Source organism: Vombatus ursinus, unplaced genomic scaffold (genome assembly GCF_900497805.2).
Source record: "Vombatus ursinus unplaced genomic scaffold, bare-nosed wombat genome assembly UNPS02014900.1, whole genome shotgun sequence".
Lineage (NCBI taxonomy): Eukaryota > Metazoa > Chordata > Mammalia > Diprotodontia > Vombatidae > Vombatus > Vombatus ursinus.
In genome coordinates this window covers 1-15,099 of record NW_020954678.1, presented here as the reverse complement: position 1 = coordinate 15,099, position 15,099 = coordinate 1, and the positions used below count along the sequence as shown (strand labels likewise).

Here is a 15,099-nt window from a genome sequence, read left to right as displayed (position 1 = left end):
ACATTCTAATGTGGGAGATAAAATATAAACAAATATGTGCACATAAGGTATAGATAGAGATAGAAGGCTATCTCTGAGGGGAGACAGTAGAGGGAAAGTTGGGGGTGGAGGGAGACTGGAAAGACCTTCTGCAGAAGGTGGGATTGGAGTAGAGTCCAGAAGAAAACCAGGGAAAGCTCAGTTAGAGATGAACATTCCAGGCAGGGGAGGGGGCAGCCAGGGCCAAGGCACAGAGTCTGGAGATGGGACTATAGTGATCAAGGGACAGCAAATAAGCCAGTTTAGCTTGATCTTCCAGTAAAGAGAGGAGTGTGAGAATGGAAAGGTAGGCAGGCCCATGTTGAGAAGGCCTTTATTACAGAGGACTTTCTATTTGATCCTTGGAGTAGCAGGGAAACACTAGAGTTAATTAAGTGTGTGTGAGCTCAGGCGAAGGTGACATTATCAAACCTGTAGTTTAGGAAAATCCCTGGCAGTCAAGGGGAGGATGGATTGGGATGGGGAGAGGCTTGAGGCTGGCACACCAAGTAGCAGGCTACTGCAATGGTCTAAGAAAGAGGAGATGAAGGCCTCTACTAGAATAGTGGCTGTGTGAGTGGGGAGAAAGGGCCATGGGAGGGAAATTATGAAGGTAGAAATGACAAAATGTGACAAAAAGAGAACTATATGGGGGAAGAGGTAGGAGTTGAGGATGAGGTTTCCAGCCTGGCTGACTGGAAGGATAGTGATGTAAAATGAAAAGGAAGTTCAGAAAAGGGGAAAGTTTTGTTTTGAAAGTTAAAAATGCCTACAGGACATCCAGTTCAAAATGTCCAAATGGAAGCTGGTGCCATGGGACTGGAGCTCATAAGAGAGCCTGGGGATGGACATAAAGATCTAGCAGTCACCAAATATGATGGAGATAATCAGAACACATGGGAACTGATGAGATTACCCAGTGAGATAGTATAGAAGGGCCCAAGATAGAGCTGGGGAGACAGAAACATCCAAGGTAAGTGGGTGTGATCTTTAGGATGGTGCAGCAAAGAAACTGAGGAGAGGTCAGCCAGGTCAGTCAGCCAATAAGCATTTATTAAGCAGTTACTATCAGCCAGACACTGCTAATCACTGAATACAAATATAAGCAAAAATAAAGACAGTCCTCACTCTCCAGGAGTTTATATTCTAATTATTGAAGACAACCCATAAATAAGAGTTGAAACCGGGTTAGAAATTACCTGGAATGGGACCATGGTAGACAAAGTCCTGTGAAGGAAGATGAGTCAGGAGTGTTGCCTGGAAAAGAATGCAGACAAGTAGGGATAGAAATATGAGAGAACAATGTCCCTAGGAGCAAAGATGGTGGAAGGAAGCCAGGAAGTTGCCTGAGCTCTCCCAGTTTCCCTTGGAAAATCGTTAAATCAAGCTTCTAAATGGATTCTAGAGTGACAGAACCCCCCCCCCCAAAAAAGCAGAGTGAAACCATTTTCCAGGTTAAGATAACTTAGGAGGACTTCAGGAATGATCTGTCTCACTTGGGTAAAAGGGGAGAACAGCCCAGCACAGATGGTGCCTGGGAAAGCTAGTGGGAGGCTCTTAGCTACAGCACAGATCAGCAACCAAGAGCCCTCAGTCCTGGCTCAGCTTAGACCAGCAGTGAGGCCTCCAGCCTCACTGTAGAAGGCAAATTGTGAGCCCTGGAACCCCAGAACACAGATGCAAGTAGGCTGGGCCACTCCCAATGCAATGGGCAAGCTGCAAGCATCGAGGCCCTAGTGTGGAAAGCCAGTGACCAGGCCCCTGATTCTTCAGTATAAGAAGCTTAAGATAGTGCCCACTGTGCCCTAGGAACATAACTCAAATTTAAAAGTCATGAAATAGGCTGGGAAAATGAGTAGGAAGGGGCAGCCAGGTGGCGCAGTGGATAGAGCACTGGCCCTGGAGTCAGTAGGACCTGAATTCAAATCTGGTCTCAGACCAGCCACTTGACACTTACTTGCTGTGTGACCCTGGCCAAGTCACTTAACCCCAATTGTCTAAATAAATAAATAGAAAAATGAGTAAGAAACAGAAGAGGGCCCTGACCATAAAATGCTACTATGGGAACAGAGAAGATCAAAATAGAAACTCAGAGAAGGACATCATCAAAATGACTACATGTGAAGCCTCAAAGGGGAATATGAATTGGTCTCAAGTCCAAAAAGTCCTCTTGGAAGAGCTCCAAAATGGATCTTAAAAATCCAGGAAGAAGTTCAAAAACCTGGAAAGTCTTGTATAGACTGATGCTGAGTGAAGTGAGCAGAACCAGGAGAACGTTGTACACAGTAACAGGCATGTTGTACGATGACTAACATTGATAGACTTAGCCCTTCTCAGCAATGCAAGGATCTAATACATCTCCAAAAGTCTCATGATGGAAAATGCTATCCACATCCAGAGAAAGAACTATGGAGTTCAAATACAGATCAAAACGTACTATTTGCTCTTTTTTTCCTTCTGTTATTGTTTCTTCTTTCATATGGTTCCTCCTGTTGGTTCTAATTCTTCTTTACAACATGACTAATGTAAATAAAAAAAAATTAAGGAAGAGAGGTAGAAAGAAAAATTGGGAAAAGAAATGAGAGTTATGAAGGAGAATTATGAAAAAAAGAGTCCACAGCTTGGAAAAGGAAGAACAAAATTTGACTGAAGAAAACAACTCCTTAAAAAACAGAAGTGGCCAAATGGAATGAAAAAATCCACTGAAGAAAGCCACTTAACTGAAGAAAATATTTCCTAAAAATTAGAATTGGGCAAGTGGAAGCTAATGACTCTATGAGACATCAAGAATCAGTCAAACAAAATCAGAAGAATGAAAAAAATAGGAGAAAATTTAAAATACCTCATTGGAAAAAACAACTGACCTGGAAAATAGATCCAGGAGAGATAATTTAAGAATTATTGGACTACCTGAAGGCTATGATTAAAAAAAAAAAAAAAGAGCCTGGACAACATCTTTCAAGAAATTTTCAAAGAAAACTGCCCTTATATCTTAGCACCAGAGGATAAAATCATCATTGAAAGAATCCACTGATTATCTCTTGATATGCCAAAATGAAAACTGCAAGGAATAAAGTAGCTAAATTCCAGAATTATTAGGTCAAGGAAAAAACACAGCAGCCAAATAGAAACAATTCAAATATCAAGGAGCCACAGTCAGAATTATACAGGACTTAGTAGCTTCTCTCTTAAAGGACTGGATGTATTAGAATATGATATTCTAGGAAGCAAAAGAGGTTGGATTACAACCAATAATCCAGCAAAATTGAGCATAATCTTTTAGGGGAAAAGATGAACATTCAATAAAATAGGGGACTTTTAAACTTTCCTGATGAAAAGACCAGAGTGGATCAGAAAATTCTATCTTCAAGTACAAGACTCAAGAGAAGTATAAAAAGCTAAGTGGAAAAGAAAAAAAAAGACAACATTTTATTTAATAACATTGAAAACTGTGTTCCCTACAGTGGAAGATGATACTTGTAATTCTTGAGAATTGTATTAGGCACTTAGAATACATAGACAGATAATGTTAATATAAGTTGACTTTGATGTAATGATGTAAAAAAAAATTAAGGGGTGGAAAAAGAATTATATTGGGAGAAGAGGAAAGGGAGAGGCAGAATAGAATAAATTACATCACATGAAGAGGTGCAAAAAACCTATTACAGTAGAGAAAAACAAGGGTGGTGGTGAGCATTGTTTGAACCTTACTCTCATCAGATTTGACTCAAAGTGGGAATAACATACACACTCTGTTGAGTGTAGAAATTTATTTTACCTTATAGGGAAGTAAGAGGGGAAAGGGGAAAGGGGAAAGAAAAGGGTGGGGGGTGGCTAGAAGGGAAGGTAGAATGAGGGAGGCTGTAGTCAGAAGCAAAACACTGGTGAGGAGGTACAGGGTGAAAGAAGAGAGAGGGAAAAGTAAAAACAGAGGAGGAAATAGGATGGAGGGAAATACACAGTTAGAAATCATAGCTGTGAATGTGAATAGGAGGAACTCTCTCATAAAACGGAAATGGATGGCAAAGTTCATTAAAAACCAGAATCCTGCAATATGTTGTTTACAAGCAGAGAGATATACACAGAAAAAAGGTAAAAGGCTGAAGCAGAATCTTTTATGCGTCAGTTGAAGTAAGAAAGGCAGGGGCAGCAATCTTGATTTCAGACAAAGCAAAAACAAAAACAGGTCTAATTAAAAGAGATAAGGAAGGAAACTACATTTTACTAAAAGGTACCATAGACAATGAAGTAATATCAATACTAAACATATGTACGAAGTGGTAAAGCATCCAGATTCTTAGAAGAGAAGTTAAATGAGTTACAGGAAGAAATAGAAAGAAAACCTATGCTAGAGGGTGACCTCAATCTTCCCCTCTTGGAACTAGATAAATCTAACCACAATAAAAACAAGAAAGAAGTCAAGGAGGTGAACAGAATTTTAGAAAAGTTAGATATGAAACCCCTCTGGGGAAAATTGAATGGATATAGAAAGGAATATACTTTTTTCTCAACAGTATATGACACCTACACAAAAATTGATCATGTATTAGGGCATAAAAACCTCATAATCAATTGCAGAAAGGCAGAAATATTAAATGCATCTTTTCCAGATCATAATGCAATCAAAATTATATGTAATGAAAGGGCCATGGGAAGACACGCTAAAAACTAATTGGAAACTAAGTGATCTAATCCTAAAGAATTAGTTGGTCAAACAACAAATCATAGAAACAATAATTTACTCAAAGAAAATGACAACAATGAGACAGCATACCAAAACTTATGAGATGCAGCCAAAGCAGTTCTTTGGAGAAATTTTATATTTATAAATATTTACATGAATATAATAGAGAAAGAGGAGATGAATGAATTGAGCATGAAGCTAAAAAAGCTAGAAAAAGAACAAATTAAAACTCTCCAATTAAATATCAGATTAAAAATTCTGAAAGTCAAAGATTAATAAAACTGAACTGAAAGCAAAAAAAACTTGAATAAGTAAAACTAAGAGTGAGTTTTACAGAAAAAACCCAATAAAATAGATAAATATTTTGATCTTAAAAAAAGATTTTGACTTAAAAAAAGAAAGAAGAAGACCAAATTACCGGTATCAAAAATGAAAATGGTGAATTCACCACCAATGAAGAGGAAATTAAAGCAATAATTAGGAACTATTTTGCCCAACTGTATGTGAATAAATCTGACAATTTAAGTGAAATGTATGAATAATTACAAAAATATAAATTGCCCAGATTAACAGAAGAGAAAATAAAATACTTAAACAACCCATTTTAGAAAAAGAAATTAAACAAGCTATCAATGAACTCCCTAAGAAAAAAATCTCCAGGGCCAGATGGATTTATAAATGAATTCTACCAAGCATTTAAAGAATAATTAATTCCAATACTACCAAATTACTTTTGTGACACAAATATGGTGCTGATACCTAAACTAGGAAGAGGCAAAACAGAAAGACAATTATAGACCAATTTCCCTAATGAATATTGACACAAAAATTTTAAATAAAATACTAGCAAGGAGATTACAGCAATATGTCACAAAGATTGTATACTATGACCAGGTGGGATTTATACCAGTAATGCAGGACTGTTTCAATAATAGGAAAACTCAGCATAATTGACCATATCAATAACAAAACTAACAAATCATATGATTATCTCAACAGATGCAGAAAAAGTTTTTGACAAAATACAGCACTCATTCCTATTAAAAACACTAGAGAGCATAGGAATAAATGGAGTTTTCCTTAAAATGATAAGCAGTATCTATCTAAAACCATCAGCAAGCATTGTATGTAATGGATATAAGCTAGAAGCATTCTGAAGAAGATCAGGGGTGAAACAAGGATGCCCATTATCACTATTATTCAATATTATACTAGAAATATGAGCATTAGTAATAAAAGGAGAAAAAGAAATGGAAAGAATTGTAATAGGCAATGAGGAAACAAAACTATTACTCTTTGCAGATGATATGACAGTATACTTAAAGAATCCTAGAGAATCAACTAAAAAACTACTTTATATGATTAATAACTTTAGCAAAGTTGTAGGATATAAAATAAACCCACATAAATCATCAGCATTTCTATATATTACCAACAAAGCTATCTCTGAGCAGTAAGAGATAGAAAGAGAAATTCCATTTAAAGTTACTGTAGACTTCATAAAATATTTAGGAGTCTACCTAGTGAAACAAACCCAGGAACTATGAACACAATTACAAAACACTTTTTATACAAATAAAGTCAGATCAAAATAACTGGAAAAACATTAGTTGCTCATGGATATGCCAAGTTAATATAATAAAAATGACAATTCTACCTAAATTAATTTACTTATTTAGTGTCATACCAATCACACTACCAAAAAATTATTTTGAAGAGCTAGAAAAAATAATAACAAAATTCACCTGGAAGAACAAAAGGTCAAGCATATCAAGGGAATTAATGAAGAGAAGTGCAAGGGAAGGTGGCTTAGCCATACCAGATCTAAAACTGTATTGCAAAGCAGCAGTCATCAAAACTATTTTGTACTGACTAAGAAATAGAGTGATGGATCAGTGGAATAGCTTAGGTACACAAGACACAGTACTAAATGACTTTAGTAATCTACTGTTTGATAAATCCAAAGATTCTGGGATAAGAAATAACCATTTGACAAAAAACAAAAAACTTCCAGGGAAAACTGGAAAAATGTATGGCAGAAACTGGGCATAGACCCACATTTTACACTGTGTACCAAGACAAGGTGGGTACATGATTTAGACATAAAGGGTGACATCATAAGCAAATCAGGAGAGAGCAAGGAATAATTTACTTGTTAGATTTATGGAGAATAAAAGAATTTATTACCAAACAAGAGATAGAGAACATTATGAAATGCAAAGTAGATAATTTTTATTACCTTAAATTAAAAAGGTTTTGCACAAAGCCAATGTGACCAAGATTAGAAGGGAAGGAGAAAGCTGGGAAACAATTTTTATAGCCAGTGTCTCTGATAAAGGCCTCATGTCTAAAATATATAGAGAACTGAGTCAAATCTGTAAGAAAAAAGTCATTCCCCAATTGATAAATGGTCAAAGAATATGAACAGGCAGTTTTCAGATGAAGACATTAAAGCTATCTATAGTCATAGGAAAAAAATGCTCTAAATCACTATTGATTACAGAAATCCAAATTAAAACAACTCTGAGGTACTATCTCATACCTATCCAATTGGCTAACATGACAAAAAAGGACAATGATAAATGATGGAGAAGATGTGGGAAAATTGGAACACTAATCCATTGTTGGTGGAGTTGTGAACTGATCCAACCATTCTGGAGAATGAATGAGATATAACCTCTGTGAAGACTCCTCAGGGTGGTGATGAAAAGACTGTCTTGAAACTGGAGATAGGCTCTGAGAGAATGAACAGGCCATAAGTTTAATTCGGCCCTAAACCCTCTCCTGATTGCCACTGCCACGTCAGCATCAGGTATACGAAATAAGGACATGTATGTTTGGATTGGCTATACCCTGTTTCCTTGTTCTTTGGGAACGGGAAAGATTTTCACGCCTAGAATGTAAGCCCGCCTCCCAGCCAATGGGAGTAAGGGATGATATACAACCTTGCTCTGTCCTTTGTGCCTGGCCTTTCTCCTGCTGGTAGTGCACTGGAGGAGTAGACATCTGCCCCTTCTCGGGAGATTGTAATAAAGAGTAACTTTTGCTTCCGCCTTGAGAAGTCTCTGAATTTAATTGTGTTAGAGTGGCTGTACCACACAGCTTTGGAGGTCCCACTGAGATTTGCCCACCTGTGAGCGAGATCCCTAAATCTGGACCCTGAGGGTCGGGGTGCCACCGGAGATTTCTCCAACAGCCCTCAGGCCAGATTTAGGGTGCTTTCGCTCCGCTTGGGTGAGAACTTGAAGAGAGAGCTCGGGGAAGCAAAAAGTGAAAGAAAGTTAAACTCAGGACAGCGACAGGATTTTGTGAGGTTGGCCGGCCGGCCGCAGGCAGCAATTAAGGTACATTGGATCAATCGTGTAAGTTGTACACATTCAGCCCGGAGGTAAGCGGCTCTCATGTCTCCTTATTAGTGTAAGTCTCTGACCTGGAGGGAAGGCGACAACCCTCGAACAAATTCACTAATTGCTGAGTCTTTGACTCAGGGTTTTGAGGTGACTCTGCCGGACCAAATTTCTGGTGACATTGAGGGAGCACTCGGGTGACTGTGGGGAGAGGGCGACATCTTCTGGTGACTAATTGTAATTGTTGAGTCAGTCTCTGACTCTGGGATGTGAGTGATCTCTCCCAACCAGATTCCTTTGTGTGTTGCTCATTAGTAGGAGAATCATGTTCAAGGAACAGTCTAAAATAGCAGGTCAGAAGCTGCCATTTGATATTCCGAAGATAGCACCTTAAGGGCTAGGTTTAGCAATTGAGATGAATTACCAAAAATATAGGGAACAAATTGAGTAATTAAGTGCACTATCAAAACAAAACAAAACAAAACAAAACAAAAGGACTGGGGACTTTTTCTTAGTTTCCTTAAGGAAGTAGGAAAGAAAATTAGAATTTAGAGCAGGAATTGTCACCATGTGTCTTTTTAAGGGAATAAATAAATTTGTGGAAAATATTTCCTTTTAAAGGGCCAAGAGTATTGGATTTAAAACAAAAATGTTTTTAAATGTTTATCATTAGTGATTACAAATTCAGATCTTATTGGGTTTAAGTTTACTGTTCTATAAAAAACAATAATAATGGTTGTCATGAGATGTGGCATTATTAGTTAATGTTAAAAGTTAAAAGCGTAATAAGTGTAATAAAGGCGATCATTTCTATATGTGATGTGGAAATGCAATTGATGTTATCTGAAGTTTATTGTTTAAGTTATTACTGCATTTCTAAACTGTATTGTATTTCTAAAACTCTTAGATTGTAAAATCTGAGGGACTATTATGAGGTAGAAATGGTGTTAAGGTAACTCTTGACCTGCAGGGGGTCTTTTAGTGATAAAGATGAGATAATTTGAAAATTGTTAAATACCTAGTAAGGTGTATTTGGTTATAAGACTATGATAGCAGATTTTATTTAAAATTTTGACTATTATAAAAATGTATGGTGGTTTAAAGTTATAGTCTCAACATATTAATGATGAGATGAATGATTTTCTGTACAAAGTGACTTAGAAGTACATCCATCTAAGTTGATAATGGGTCGTTTCAAAGTTTATTGCAATTGTGGAAATAATTTTATAATGTATGCCCTGTGGAACAAACATATTTTATGTTAAAACCTTATTGATGTGTATTTGGAATTAATGAGGTATTCTCTCATATCAGGGCCTCAATTAGAAATTAGAAAAATATATATTTTTCTATCCAGGCCTTCTTTAGGCTAAAGGCTGGGTTTGTTGGGGCATGGGCCATATGGGCCAGGTGCTAGGCCGCCTTCAACCAAGTGCCTTGATTGGGAGTGGCATTGAGGTTGAATCGGGAATCTGGATGTAGCCGAGGCTATCAGACCAGTAAAAGACAATGATGGGCTAGCATAGATAATATTAATAAAAAAAAAAGCCAGTCTAGAGGGGTGGGAGTGGCCCCAGGAGAATGTTGGACCTGGTGAAGGAATCCAAGAAAGAAAGAAAGATTTTTATTGGGTCTGTTTCAAGTTTTTAATATACCGCTTACATTAGTTCTGAATTTTCTTATATGATGTAATCTGGTAAGCAATTGTATTAGTTATGTTGTTGGAAGGGCAATTTATTTTATGATCTGGAATGTTAGATTAAGAATTGTGCCTTCAGAGAAAGGAGAAAAAAGAATGAGTGGAGCTGTTGGGGCATTCTATATGATCCCATTTTGTAACATTTCCTTTGAAGTACTGCAATTTAAGAAATGAACTTCAAAGTTTTGTCTATGTTTAAAGGGAAAGTTTTAGCTGGGATTATTTGACTCTCACTTGTGAAGTTTAAAATTGTTAACTAAGCTATTTGGAGTTATTGTTTAAGTGAAGTACTGGTAGAAGGATTTTTGTGTGTGTAAAGAAACTATGTAATTATGCAAAGAGATTTTGTAAAATCTCAATTCTTATCAATCCTGTGCAGGAGTTTTGTGAGATGGAACTCTTACTGATTAAGTGGCCCATTGCAGACACCTCTGGACTAAAAAAATTAGGTAACTAGGAATTTTATGGTGATAATCATTTAAGATCAATTGAGCCCCAATAAGGGCCAAAAACCTGATTTGATCTTTTCTTCCTGAGTGAGCTAAGAATGCCCCTTCCTGTGTCGACAGTTAAAGCTCATCAAGAGCATTCTTACGTTTATGAAATCTGATTTTACTCAGGATGTTATTAGGAACCAGAATATGTGTAGGAAGTTATGCAAACTACTTAGAGCTCACTTTGGAGATGTTCCCTTGTGAGGGACTATCTGATGTTGACTACCGCCAAGTGGGGATTGTGGCAAGATCTGGGTATTTGGAAGTCGAGGCAGGGGCTGTGGTGGGCAGAGTTGTGGTGAACTGGGATGGGCTGGATACGGAGAAGCCCTGAGGCAGTGGGCAGTGCTATGTGAGATAAGCTGGGGAAGGATCAGGATACAAGGAAGTAGCACGTGCTCCTGAGGCAGGGGGCTGTGCCACGTGGGAGTGGGACGGCAGAGGACGAGTTCCCTTTGCTTAGTCCCCTCCCTATTTGCAACGTCAACCCCAGACGCCTCCTTCCTGTGTCCTTCCTGACTTCCTGGGTCACGTACCTTCCCTTTGTGTAGCACTGACCCCAGACGCCTCCTCCTGGTATCTGGGCCTGACTTCCTAGGTCACGTGCTCTCTCTTTGTCTATGCACTAATCCCAGACGCCTCCTTCTTATATCCGGTCCTAGCCTCTTGCGTCACTTCCTCTCCCTTGGTGAGCTAAACTCAGACAGCCCCTTCCGGTATCTGACCCTACAATCATTGACTAGTAGGTGGGCTGAGGAGGGGCTAAGTAGGTACTTAAGAAACGATCCTGGTTGGATCAGGCTCTCTTTTTGCTCCTGCTCTGTTGCTCTGGCCTTCCTGCTTGGCCTTGCTGTGATGGCCTCTTAATAAAGCTCCAGTGTTGTCACCTCCTGATGGGCTCGTCTCTGTGTGTGTATCCGAGTAGGCTCCGAAGACTGGTAAGTAGTATGACTCTGGCAGCCTGCTCCTTATAGGAGGAGAGTGCACAGCGCGGCCGGCACATTCCCTAATTAAGGTGAAACTATAGTCACACCTGAAGCTCTGATGAGGGGAATTTGCTATCTAAGACCTTGGAAACTGTTAATGAACTGTTGTTCTAACTCCAGGTATGATTAACAAGGAACTGATTGAGCTACTGACCCATGACATCAGCAACCTGCAAAGAGGTTTGTGAGCTGCATCTATGAGCTGCAAGAGGGTGTTCTCACGGGAAGGTCGGGAGAACAACTTTTCTGCATGGCTGAGGTAAGATTCTCCTGACTCAATTTCCCCACTATGACACCTGGCAGACTTTAAGCCTGGCTCAATGCAGTTGGTCATATATATATGTAACTTCTGCCTGGAGTTGACATAAATCTAGGGAAGCATTGTTCCCTTACTTTAGTTATGTTCTTTCATGGCAAATTCCTCCAATCATAAGTTTGTCAGCATAAATATCGAATCTATTAAACAATAGATTGATGCGGGAACATCTGAGGTTATCATAGTAAGATGCAAGTATAAGATTGAGTTATTTGGCCTAGAATTTCAGAATAGTATTCAGTCTTGACATCTGTTACTAGTATATTCCTGTATAAGTCAGGATCCTTTAATTTCTCATAATGGTTATGATGAGGTCTGGAGGTTTGCAGGCACTGGAACTCCCAGGTCACAGCACAAGGGTTCCTCCAGAAGGAGTTCAGCCCAGGTCTTTCAGTCAGGGGGAAAGTTTGTTGTAGATAAACCATATAGGCCAGGTGACTCCCATAAGGACAAGCAGGCATGAGAAAGTCTCAGCATTTGAATCGGGGCCAGGGTGGATCTTGCATACTCTGAAGAAACTTTGGGTGACCAGGGGTGGGGCTAGGGCTTTCAAAGGAAGATGAGGAGTTGGGGCACATGGACTGGTGGGAGCCAGATTCTTTCTGGGGAAAGGGGTGAGGGTCTCGGCTTGGACTCATCCCCTATCATTAGGGGATAATTAGACCAGGACACTGTGGAACTAGGATATTATTCTGTGACTTAGTTAATACTTAGTTAATGTTAAAGTTGTCTCAGTTTGTTACAATTAATGTTAAAGAGGAATAACTTGTGGCTTATCTTGTAAATGCCTTGAAAAAAGCATCTATTTTAATTAAGGATTTTTTTATTTGTACATGACTAGAAGTTGGGAGTGTTTTGTTATTTGATATGCAGTGGTTTTAAATTAACTACTATGGATTGGAGTCTGTTACTAATTCCTTAATGGAATCTCATCTTCCTGATGGGGAATATAAATAGGAATGAATAGTCAACTAATGCAAGGTATAAAACTCGAAGTAATGCAGAGTGTAAGGCTAGGTTCTAATTTTTTTTAATTTGAGTTTTTTGAAACATGACAATTGGACAAAGTTTCCATTTTGATCTTGTAATGGTGAAGACATAGGGGTTGTTATTTGCCTTGGTTATTAGCAAGGTAATTTAAAATAGTGTTGAGATCAATCTTGTAGGAGAGTGGACACAAGAAGGAGGATCTCTGCAGGAGGAGAGTCTGCTGGACACTGTTTGAACAGCACTTAGACAAAAAAGAAGACTTCACCAGATGATGTCCAGAGTGTCAGCTGTATGAGAAGAGACTTCTGAAGCTTTAAATGGACAATTTATGGTTCCTTTTGGGTCTCTGTATCTGCACTTAATAAGGGAACTGGCCCCTTTTTACTTTGTCGATGAGTCAGTCAACTCCTCCCTTCCTTCTCCCATATTAAGTCCCCAAAATTCCATTGAAAAATACCTCAGTGGGACCGGTTCTGGGAATTCAGGTAACAGGAGTTAGGATGATGATTGAGCCAGTTAATGACCATTCCTCCCCCTCTGATGAAGAATTTGAACTAATGTTAAAACGCTTTGAGGAAAGAACAAAAAGTGTGGAAATATAATTCTTATTGAGAAAAAGAGGAGGGAATTGTGAGAGTCATATTTCCATAGAGAAGGAGAATAACGCGGAGATTCAAAGAACTATTCCAGGAAGCAGTACACTGTAGGTGGGTGAGGGCTCAAGCAATAAGAAGTAAGTTGATGGCTCTAAAAAGACTCCAAATTCAAGATAAGGGTCGAGCCAGCTCAGACCAGTTAGGGTCAACCTGAGGACACCTGAAAAATGTTAGTGCGCCTGCTTAATGAACTTCATTACTATTATCTGCCATACCCCGAATAAAATGAGAGCCTCATTAACGAGTCATGGGATGTATGACCTCGGGAGGGGGAACATACTTGAGCATATCAAGGGGAAACATGTAAGGAGGGGTGTAACCCGGGAAGGAATGGACCAATCTGGGCCTGGGAGGTTTCACGCCAAATTTGAATGTATAAAAGCATGCTTGCCCTTGTGCTCAGGGCCTATCCCTCCCTAAGAGGGGTGGAGCCTGCTTCTGGCCAGAAAGGTCTAATCCTCTGGACTTTCTCTGTAATAAACTTTCTTGATACTAAATTTTAGGTGTCAAGCGTATTTCTAACACACAACTTGTTCAGCCATTCCCCAACTGATGGGTATCCCCTAAATTTCCAATTCTTTACCACCACAAGAAGAGCAGTTATGAATATTTTTGTACATGGTTGTCTTTTCTCCATTTTTATGATCTCTTTGGGATACAGACCTAGTAGTGGTATTGCGGGATCAAGGGGTATGAACAATTTTATAGCCCTTTGGGCATAGTTTCAAATTGCTGAGGAGATAAATTTCCAAGAATACAATTGTATCACCCTCTAGAAATTATTTTTCAAATTACAGCATTTTATACAATGGTTTCCCAAACATTCCAACAGGAGAAAAATCAGAAGCATAATAACATAAACAATGTTATAGATTTAAAACATGAAAAATTGCTAAATGACATCAATTCAGTTCATTTGTGAATTATCTTACATAAAAAATTCACTTCATTCATCTCTCAATTTGACACTCTAGACTGCATTCAGAGTAGAATTGAGTAATTCTGACCCAATTACTTTCAATTCTTATTCTTACAGTTCCTCATCACATTGCCTCAATGCTGAATTTTAAGTGTATTTACCCTTAAGGTCTGATATTTTTGCAGAGGGTCAAACATCACAATTACAAAGGGAGAACTGGATTTCTCACTGGGAGAAACTCAATCTGATCCAATCTGGATTTACAGTTGCAAATGGTATATAGATCCTAATTTTCCTGAGAGCCATTTGCTACCAGCTCCTCAAAGTGTAGAGTCCATCACTTGCACTTAGTCTGGGGCTGCAGTTGGATCAAGGCAGTGTTTCTGCTCAGAAGGAGGAGGGGGTGAGTCTGGGAGGGAGGGAGGTGGGGGAGGCACTGGGGGGGAGGAGCTCTCAGAGATGACCAGCCTGGTGGGTGGTGGCCCAGATGGAGTTGGAGCACTGGGGTGGAGTTTGGAGGCTGGGAGGAGTTTAGGGGGAAGAGGGGATCATTGCATTGGAGAAGGCTTTCCACGTGATGGAGGGGTGGGCTTGGGAAGGAGAGGCAGTCAGAGTCCTTGAGTTCTGGCCCTGGGTGTGATTGGAGGAAAGGGCTCAGCCATCCTGGGGGCCTCAAGGGTTGGACCGGGGTGGTGTCCTTGGGACTAGGAGGATCAGAGTGGGCTGGTGGGAAACAGGAAGTCTTTGAGCTGAGACTGCTCTGCCTTCCCTGGAGCTCAGATTCTCTCCTTTTTCCTTTTGACCTGAGTTCTCTCTGCCTTCCCTGGGACCTAAGATCGCTCTGCCTTCCAGAAGCCCACTCTGTGCATGCAGATCCCAGGTAGGTCTGAGCCAGTGTTCCCACTTACATCCTGACCTTTGTTTGCTGTCCTTGCCATTGGGTCTCATTCCCCAGGTCTGCCAGAAGCATGCCTCCCAGGCCTGGCTACC

At 39.4% G+C, this 15,099-nt stretch overlaps 1 long non-coding RNA gene across 1 annotated transcript; it reads left to right on the top strand.

Moving 5' to 3' along the window:
- Positions 1–10,960: 10,960 nt before the first annotated feature.
- On the top strand, positions 10,961–12,750 carry LOC114028924. The gene is made up of 3 exons (XR_003567425.1): positions 10,961–11,180; positions 11,349–11,487; positions 12,711–12,750. It is a non-coding gene; the product is annotated as an uncharacterized LOC114028924 (long non-coding RNA).
- The last annotated feature ends 2,349 nt before the right edge of the window (positions 12,751–15,099 follow it).